The sequence below is a fragment of the Fukomys damarensis genome, unplaced genomic scaffold (genome assembly GCF_012274545.1).
Source record: "Fukomys damarensis isolate Sample0158 unplaced genomic scaffold, DMR_v1.0_HiC HiC_scaffold_13, whole genome shotgun sequence".
NCBI lineage: Eukaryota > Metazoa > Chordata > Mammalia > Rodentia > Bathyergidae > Fukomys > Fukomys damarensis.
In genome coordinates, this window is record NW_022900925.1 from 34,772,366 (window position 1) to 34,777,912 (window position 5,547).

Below are 5,547 nucleotides of genomic sequence, written 5' to 3' on the forward strand. Positions count from 1 at the left end.
GCGCGGGGAGGTGGTCGCCAGGCCTCCCGGGCCCGGGGCTCCTTCCCTCCTCCCTGGCCCGAGGGAGCTGCTTTCGGTCCTCCACCCCTTGGTTCCAGTCTGCTCACCAGCCTGTCGGGAAGGTATTCAGGGCAGACTGGGTCCGACCCGGAGCACCAGCGCTGCCCCGTTGGAAGTCGGCGCTGGAGAGGGAATGGGGTGGAGGAGATGGAGGAAGGCAGGCAAGACAGAGAAGCACAGTCAAAAAACAAACAAAAAAGATGGCCAGGCCATCACCAACCGACCAACTTACCTTACATCTGTGTGGGTTATCCCCCAACTCTTGATATTTCCCCCTCTCACTCTCCTTAAGAAAATAAGAAAACACATTGAAACCCAAGGGCACAGAGCTCGTCCCCCTCCGGCTTCCCCGAACCCTCCTTGTTGTTGGCCGGTCCGAGGTTTCTCAGCCCAGGCCTCCACCGCCAGCCCCATGGTTTTCTGCCCCGAGACAATTCACTCGTACCCCTCACCCCCATCAGTGACAGTTTTCAGAGGGCTCAGGGATGGTGACAGATCCTGAAAGTCAGAGCTGCCTATAGTATAAATATATATATTTTTTTCTTTGAAGGGAAAGAGGAGGCCGAGGCAGGCAAGGACTGAAGTTTTGCCTGTTCTGCTGCCCTTATCTCAGCTCCTGGTCCATCCCCCTCTCTCTGCAGAAAGCAATCAGCCACGTGAATTTTTTCCACTTTTCTTCTGTTGCTCTCTTGACTTAACGTGAAAACAGGGTATATTTGAACAAACTGTTTGTCCCAGGCAGGGGCTGCAGCAGGGCCTATGTGTGGCCTGCTCAGCCTGCTGCCGGGACACTTTTGTTGCACTTAGAGTTTACATTTTAATGGATATAAAAACAACTGTGAGAGATGCCTGGGCCTGTAGAAGCCCAGCATCGCTCAAAAAGCGTGTGTTCTAGTGAACATTTTCATATATATTTATTGGTTATAGCCTGTTAAAATATTTTCTTTTTTGTATTATTTATCCCCCCCACATTATGTATTTATATGAGGAGAAAAGGAAAAATTGTACTTTTTTTAGTATTTACTTGTTATAAAGGGCGTTGTGTTTTCTGTCATGTAAACCCGGCTATTTTAGTTTTTCTTGTACTCTAGAATAAAGAGCTGTAGATTTATGTTAACCTCGTAATTATGACGATTGTAATTAGTTCTAAATGGCATGAAACTCAGCTCCTAATGGTCACTGTATAGTCCTGAATTTGTAGAGTTAGTTAATTCCCTCTTGGAACTTTCTTTGTTCTTCTGTAGTTACTTTTTTTCCTTACTTAAAAGGGTTGTCTGTCACACAATTCTCGAATAAACTTTCTGTTATCAATTTTATCTCGTTCTAATGCTCCAATTTAGATAGTAGCACAAGGCTCCTGACCGCCAAATTTCTATTCAGCAAGGGAAGGAAAATATTGAAGACCCTCCCTGGCCTTTTTGTCCACCCGCTCAGGTCCCCATCTCCCCTTTGAGGTTTTTGGGGTTGAAATACAGGGATTAAAAAAGAAATCACACATAGGATCCTGAAACCTCTTGCCCACTCCCTTAGCTAAGATTTCAGTAGCAAGTTGGGGGTGGGAAGGGACTCTGGTCCCCTGGGTCTTTCTGTTTAGCCTTCTGCTGCTCCATTTTTCTCATTGCTTGACCTTTTGTCTGGTTCCTCCTTCGGCTACAACCTCTGTTGTGCCACCTTCCACCCCACCACCACTCCCCAAAAGCAAAGCAAAACCAAACAAAAATCTGGCCGATTACTGTTTCTTCTAAGCAACCTAAACTTCACAATCGTCTTCCGGAGCTACAAAGAAGTGGTCACGTGACCTGAAGCCGAACCACCATTGGGTCTAAAACGAAAACAAAGGAAAACGATTAATCTAAAAAAAAAAAAGAAAAAGAAAAAAATCTGATCCCTAGGCTTCTCGGGTCAAACCTTGAAAGTAAAGTGAAATTAAATCACTAAATAAAACTTGGGGTCCAAGGGAGAGGAGGGGATTTTGATTTCCCCAGCCAGGAAAAGAGGGAAAGAGTGGGAGAAAATGTTGGTTGCAAGCGTAAATAAAATGGTCCCCAGGCAAATGTGCAGCTCTGTTTCCATGATCCTTGGGAAAACTTCATTTCTTAGTCGCGGTTCCATAAAAGTTTTATCGCATTGGAGCGAGGATGGAGAGGGTCTGTCACAGATGAAATGTCACCTCCGTGTCGCTGGAGCCGATAAGAGCGCGGAGACAGGGTGGCTGAAATATGGAGCTAATTCGTTGAAAGAGAAGCGATGGCTGCTCGCTGAAGAGTTGCATAATTCTAATTGTAAGCGATGCACCCGCATTGCTTAATTAGGAGCATATATTTGTGGTGGGGGTGGGGAGGTTTCATTCCAGGCCCTCAGCTTTAAAGCGAAAGCTGATTTTCATTTTTATGTTGCATCCTGGCAACCCAAGGTTAGTAATTACAGCCTTTATGCAAGGATAAATAACAATAAAAAAGCAAGCTGAATTCTGCAAACACACACACACACACACCACACACACACACACACACACACACACACAGCCCAGTCGGATTTTAACTGGACTGGGCTCATCCAGGCACAAGCAATTTAGCATTGGGTCAGGCTATAATTTAGAGGCAGAAGAGCATGCGAAGTTTGATTGGGATCAAATAACGCTCAAGGGTCTGTCTATTTCTCTCTTCTCTGAAGAGCATTTTGTGAATGAGGTAACTAGATGAAGCCCCGTGTTTGGCTCTGGAGGTGGGATGGACTGCTTATTTATCTAGCTGGTGGAAGACAGGCAGGCCGAGGGAGAGGATTTAGATAGAATACGCAAAGCAGAGCTTTGGTGGAAGCTGGGGTTGCAAACAAAACTCAGACCAACCTGGCCTGGAGCTCCCTCCCCTCCTCTCTGCCAGGGGCTCGTCAGGCGGGAGACGTGGGTGAAATGTCTGCACGCCGTAATTCCCAGCACAACGGGGGGCTGGGAGGAGGGGGTGTCTCTGGGAAGGAGGGTTCTCCCGGCCTCTTTTAACACCCAAGTTTTCCGCTCTTCCCTAATCTGGTCATAAAATCTGTCAGCGAGGTCTGGAGAGCTGTATTTCGTGCTCGGGTCCGCCTGGGCCCAGGGTACCTGCTTGCAGCCAACTGTAGCGGTTGTTAGAAAACTTGCAGAGGTGACCACCGGGCCTGCCGGAGAGCGCTCTCCCAGGCCTCCCTGCACAATTCAGACAGTTCCTCTTCGGAATCGTCCCTGCCCACCCCCATCCAGACCTCCGAGTGACAAAAATGGTCTTCTACTGGCCGGGCTTCACAGTAATCCTCCCTCCCCCCCCCCCCCCCCCCCCGCGCCTGCAGTCCCCCCCCCCAGCTCCCTTTTCTGGGGCCTGCTCGCCTCCAACCCCACCCCCACCCTCCTCCCAGCCCGCTCTGCCCTCCTTTTTAAATACTCACCACCACCCACGCGGATGTTACACTGACAGAAAGTTTCTAGTTCCAGCTCCAGGCTGAGACGCCGTTTCCCGGCTAAGCAGCCCTTCTCCGCCCCGGCTGGGCCGGCGACGGAGAGCCGGGAGGGGGAGGGGAGGCCCGAGCCGTGGGAGTTCTGGGGCAAACTTTCCACCCAACTCAGCGCCTTCCCTCTGTCCCCATTTCCCATCTGTTTCCTGGCTCTCCCAGAATCACCTTTCTCTTTTTGCCACCCCCTCCCTCAGGCCTTTTTAAGGGATGTGGAATTTCGGCTGTTCCTTCTGCTTTCCCAAAGAACCAAATTCTTTGATGCAATCCGAGAGAGCTGTCAGGGGGCTAAGATTGATCGCCTCATCTCCGCTCAGTCCCTCTGACCCACTTATTTAAAAATCTTCCCCCAGATCGACTTTTCATTTTCTGCTTTGAGGCCTAGTTTCCCACCAATTGCTTGTGAATCTGAGCCCTTGCCTCCTCCCTCTAGTAAATTACAGCACTCCCTAAAAGTTCAACTGTCTTGGCCTCCTCAAAATAAAATAAATAAACGTTTTCTCCCAGAGGCCAGAAAATGAAAGGCTGTCTTAATAGTTAATATTTCCACTCTCTCCATCCTCAGGGAATTCTTTCTCGCCAGGGATAAATACCTATTTAAATTTTAAAAAAAGTTTTAGATGAAGCACAATGACAAAAACAGGAGGTTTCTTTGTCGGAGGGGACCACCACCCCACGTATTGACTTGAGCTCTGAGAGTCAAACAGATGGCTGCCTTGATGCTTATTTTATTTTATTTTGATACCAAGGTTGGAACTCGGGACCTTGTGCTTGCAAGGCAGGTGGCAAAACCACTGAGCTAAATATCCGGCCCCGAGTCCTTGCTTCTGCTCCTGTGTGTAGACAGAGATGCACAGACTGAGGCTTGAGTGGGCCCTTCTGCATCTCAGACCCTCCTGTTGTAGGCTTCGGGGGTCCCAGAAAAGCATAGATGCCCCCAAGAGGAAGGCAGCTGGGCAGCCCCTTGGGGCTGTGTTGGCACCTCTGGCAGAGAAGGGTTCCTAGGCCACAGGCCGCACAGGCCAGCGGCCCTAAAGTGCCACTCAGCATCCACCTAGCTCGTTCCTCCCAGGCAGCCTGGGAGTGCCTGTCATTTCCGCGCCAACTGATGCTTCCAGGGGCTGGGATGGGCGGAGGTGCTGCAGACTGTAAATCCCCTCCCGGCCTCGTCTGTGCGTGAATCTGGGCCTTCCCCAGAGGGTGGGAGCCTCTGACTCCCTCTTCTTCCCACACTGATGGCGCTCATCTTTCTTTTGGGGACTCGGGAGAGGGAGAGAGGATGTTGCTGGCCGTGCGAAGAAAGCCTTCATTTACTCTTACTGCGGGAAAGAGGGCTGTTTTTTTCCCTGGGTTCAGTTGTCTGCCAGGATTCCACCACCTCCCATCCTGGGAAGGAAGGCGGAAGAGGTTTATCAAGCTTCCCTGCAGAAAAGCGGTTATTGCAGGGAGGATGTGCAGACCCGGTGTAGGAACAAGGGCTACTCGAGTCTCGGTCGTGGTCCTCCGGAGTTTTTGCATCAATTAAAGCAAATAATGCTCTCTGTTTTCTACCAGGCCTAGGCGAGCGATTGGCCGAGACCGGTCCCGTGACCAAGAATTCCCTGCAATTTCGCCGGAGTCCTGGGTTTAATAGAGAGAGTCCCCATACGCTTGTATTTATCAGCAATATACAATTATAAAGGCCCAAAATTAAAAAAAAAGGAGAGAGAGAGCGAGCGCGAGAGCGCAATCCCCCTCCCAAAATCGCTCCTTTGCAGAAACCTGGGGGGGGGCAGGAGAGGGGGTCCCTTCCGATCCTCCCTCCGGACGCCCCCCCAGCAGCCCCCTCCCCCACCACTGAAAGCCATGAATTTTGAATTTGAGAGGGAGATCGGTTTTATAAACAGCCAGCCATCGCTCGCCGAGTGTCTGACTTCCTTCCCCGCCGTCTTGGAGACATTTCAAACTTCATCAATCAAGGAGTCGACATTAATTCCTCCTCCTCCTTCTCGCGAGCAAACCTTTCCC